The 4749-nt window shown below is 35.9% G+C and overlaps 1 pseudogene; it reads left to right on the forward strand.

Moving 5' to 3' along the window:
- Positions 1–3820: 3820 nt before the first annotated feature.
- On the forward strand, positions 3821–4385 carry LOC143571714 (SKP1-like protein 1B pseudogene; annotated as a pseudogene).
- The last annotated feature ends 364 nt before the right edge of the window (positions 4386–4749 follow it).

Here is a 4749-nt window from a genome sequence, read left to right on the forward strand (position 1 = left end):
AGTGACTAGAAACACATTCCCTCGTAAATGAAATATTGTATAGCAACATGATTGATTATGCATTAAATTGAGAACAAAATTGAAATTGATTTTAAAGACATAATGTGATGGTACATCCACCTTCTTTCAAGAAATGGTCATTGTCACGGGACAACTTACTGATAAATGAATAATATTTTTATTCGGTAAAACCATGTGTAGTTAAAACGGCTCACACTTAAGCGTTATGCGTCATATGGCATCCCCGTCATCAATTTAGAGTTTTTGCAAAAAGTGACGTAGTGGGCAAAACACCATAACTCTCCTACAATAATTACATTTACTCCACTCTCTCTCTCCTCTTCTCACACACAAAGTCATGTAGAAAACGCGTTACGTAGAAAACACGTCCCTATAACGCCACCCTCATAACGCCTAGGGGCAGTGTTCCCCCACATTATGAAGGAAAACGTTTGGGATACCACCTCCACCACGGATGGTCTAAGGCATTGTCATGAGAAACTACAATAATCATCGCAATCTCGTTCATTTTAAACTGTTATTAATACTAATATACTATATCAAGTATACCATCTATAAATACACCTTGAATAGATGGGATACACTTCATCTCAAATTTTAATACAATTTTCTTTGCCTTCGTGTAATAAGTGAAGGAGGAGTTATAACTTTATGCAAGTGATAAGTCCTCACATTTAATTTTGGTTATTGTGATATTTAATTTCTTAATTAGTTCGTTGATAGCAAATATATTTTGTGATTATTTTGTAATACTCTTGATCTTGTCATGCTTTACTCATAGCATGAAAACCTTTTCATTTCTAATAAGGTTAACTTCGCTATGCCCTGAGTAACAGTGGTGTTCAATAAATTTAAAATATTGAATATCTAAACCTAATCATTCTAATTCTAAAGTTTTGAAGCTGCAATTGAATTCAATTCAAAGTATATTTGAAATTTTAAAGTTGGATTTGAAATTTTGATCGCCAACAAAATGAGATGATTGAGTTTTGTGAAGGTCGTGAAACTGCAGACTACAATTGTGCGACATGTTAAAAGTTTAAACCTAACTGGGATTTTGGGAGCCCATGAGTGGATTGGTGGATAATGGATTGGTTATGTGGTTTCAAAACTCGAATATGAACCAGAGATTCGAACTTCATATAATCTGTACGATAGCTCTCCTTTGTACAATAAGTCACCCTTACACACACACACATTATTGACTAAGTCAAGAATTATATACTATAACAAGTCAATAACTTATTAACATATGATAAAATCAAAAGATGATGCATGTCGTAGAAAAAATGCCTGTTACCATATATATGTCTCACACACAATGGTTACTCGTATGATTTACTTGTTAATTTATGCAACATGCTTTTTACACTAGTTGTCGTTATATTTATCAAATGTGTTTTAACTTGATTTGAAATTCCATGAAAATACACATTTGCAAGTTTGATTGTAACGTGGGAACATGCTTATAAGTGCATTGCACAAAACAAAATAGTTAGGATTAAAGGGCTTATAATGTCTAACAAAAGTGTATGTCACATAAAATAAAAGATATTGCTTTTACAAGTCATAATTTAAAAAGAAAAAAAAAGTGTTTTACCCCCTAGCTATAGAGGTGACAAAACAGACGTGTTAGGCTGGGGCGGGGCAAAGAGCTTGAACAAATTTAGGATACGAGGAGCATAAACGAGTTTGTGATTCCGAAGCTTTTTGAACATTTCGCTAGTACTTTAGACATAGGAGCGTAACCAAATAAAAATTTGAATGTAGTTTGCTTTCTGTCTAGGCTACCGTTATGTAGATACCATGTCCGTATCTAGGGTATCGACCCCGACACGTAGGCCTATTCTAGACACACATGACACATTATTTCTAGAAAATAGAAGCATAGATAACTAGTCTCTAAAGATGACATCGTTGAAGCGGGCTTGAACAGTTGAACTCGTTGAAGTGGGCTTGGACTCATTGAAACGGGCTTGCAAAATTGGGCTGTCTAGTGAATCACGTATCTCTTTTTTATAAAGCAAGTTTAGAAGTCAAACTGACTTTGGGTCCAGATAAAATTTATTGTGATGTTGTGTAGAGGTGAAAAAAAAACCGAACTCGGAACATGACCCGAAATAAAACTCGAAACCGGTTTTTTTAATACATGGGTTTTTAATATCCAAACTTGTACCCGACCCTACCTGAACTCAAACCGGACCCGATTTGTACCCGGTAATACCCGAAAACCCGAGCAGGTTCCATACCCGGAACCGGGTTTCTCCAACATCCGAAACCGGGTATTTCAAATAACCGATGTATACCCGAAAAATACCTTGAAAATACTCGAAAAATACCCTTAAAAAGTGCAAACTTTAAAAAAAATCCAATATATACCCGAAAATTACTCGGAAAAAAACCCGAAAATAGTGTTTTTTCAATAACCGAAAATAAGGTATTTAAATACCTGGTTTTTGAATAACCGGTTCTATACCCGACCCGAACCTGATGCATAGGGTATGGTTTTTAGAGACAATACCCGGACCCGAACCCGAACCCGAACCCGACCCGGGTATTATCAATACCTGATTTTCCAATACCCGGTTATACCCGAACCCGGTTCCATACCCGAACCGGGTATTTAAAAACTCGATTTGTGCAACTCTAATTGTGTAGAACAACATAACATTATTATGAAACGAACAAAAATTGACAAAGTTACTTATAAAGTGTAGAAACCATTAATCATTTAAAAATCCTTAATTCTCTTTACTTACAACTAATAAAAAGACAGCATCGCCTTTATTTGTTTAGAATGCCTTTATTTGTTGGTAAGTGATATAGGCTACAAAGGTGGCTAAACGTCTTCCAAGGTTGTATGGAGTAGTGTTCATATGCTTCAAATTAGGTGCCAAAGCGTATTTCAAAGTTGAATGAGGCAGTGTGCTTATGCTCCATAGGTAACTAAGTATCAACATATCAACTACGAAGAGTTTAAGTGTATTTTAAAATTGTATGAGACAATGCACTTACGCTTCAAAGTCACCTAGTTGTGCATTAAGGGATTATGTATCTATCTGTATTGGTTATGTATATTTTTGTAAGACTATTTTTACCCCGTATTTCCCTTAAAGAAGCCAAATTTAGGGATGGCTATAAGTCGGGTTTAGGCATTCTTCAACTCATACCCGATTATTAAAGCCCGTCGGGTTTCGGGGTTCCTATCAGGCTTTGAAAAAATATTGTACGGGTATACCCGGCTCAAATCCATCTGGTTTCTATCAGATTTTGCCAAAATATATCAAATCGATTACAAACAGTGATTACCATAAAAATAAAATGCCTTAAATAATTGTTATAAACTAGTTTCGATAAATAATACATTTAGAATATTTAAAATGTATATATAATATAAAAAAGGTACGTCGGGTACATTGGGTAAATGGGTTAAGGTTACCGGGTAATTGGGTCAAGTAGTTAATTGGGTATATTACAAATCCTAAACCCGTCCCAAATCCATGAAAAATTTCAAAACTAATTCCAAACCGGTTCAAAACCCTAATGGGTCAGGTATTACCCATCCCAATTATATTAGGTTTCGGGCTTTTCATCGAATTCGGGTTTCACTGTCATGGTCAAGTTATGCAAAACACCAGTTAAAAATTCAACATCAACAAACTAGAAGGATTCCTCTTCAATAAATTAAAACAATAAGGAAGTAAATTGAAAAAAATAAAACTTAGGGTTACCATCTCATGGGCCATGAGCCCATGACCCATCCTATATAAACTTAAACCCCTTCCATTCCTCAAACATTCCTCATTCTCATTCCCAACCAACCCTCGACTCAAACAAACAAACAAACAATGTCGTCCGACCAAGCCTCCACCTCGTCATCACAAAACACAATCATCCTCCAAAGCTCCGACGGAGAAACCTTCGAGATCAAAGAACAAGTCGACTTATTATCACAAACCATCAAACACATGATCGAAGACGACTGCGCCGGGTCCTGCATCCCACTGTCTAAAGTCACCGGCAAGATCTTGGCCAAGGTTATCGAGTACTGCACAACCCACGTGGAATCGTGTGACAACGAGAAGGTGTTGAAGACTTTTGATAGCGAGTTTGTGAAAGTGGATCAAGAGACCCTGTTTGATATTATTATGGCTGCTAACTTTCTCAACATTAGAAGCTTGCTTGAGTGTATGTGTCAATCGGTGGCTGATATGGTTAAGGGTAAGAGTACTCCGGAGATTCGTAAGATTTTCAACATTAGGAATGATTTGACTCCCGAGGAAGAAGAGGAAATCCGTGAGGAGAATGCGTGGGCGTTTAATTAGTTGAAGATCACTGTTAGCCGATTATTATTAGTTGATTATATATATATATATATATATATATATATATATATATATATTATTTATCGTTACTAGTTATGTTTATGAGGTTATCTAATGTTGAGATTATTTTAATCAGGGTATTTGTATTAAGGCTAATATTATTGGTTTACTCTAATATCATTATATGTTTATATGAGACTGCACTAATTTATTTTCAATTATAAAATTAAGAAAAATATCACTAGACGAAGCTGGGACGAGGGAGGAAAACGCTGGAAGGCGAGATTGAATACGTAACGAGGGGGGTTTACGGCCCAAAAAAACAAAAAACAATGGGGGCGGGCCACAATAAAGGTTCGCCCATCCTAGTAGATAACCAGGCTATAGATGTTCAAAACGGTTT

Source organism: Bidens hawaiensis, unplaced genomic scaffold, assembly GCF_021521415.1.
Source record: "Bidens hawaiensis isolate Kalapana, Puna unplaced genomic scaffold, B.hawaiensis_p1.1 tig00025555_1, whole genome shotgun sequence".
In the NCBI taxonomy this organism is placed as follows: Eukaryota; Viridiplantae; Streptophyta; class Magnoliopsida; order Asterales; family Asteraceae; genus Bidens; species Bidens hawaiensis.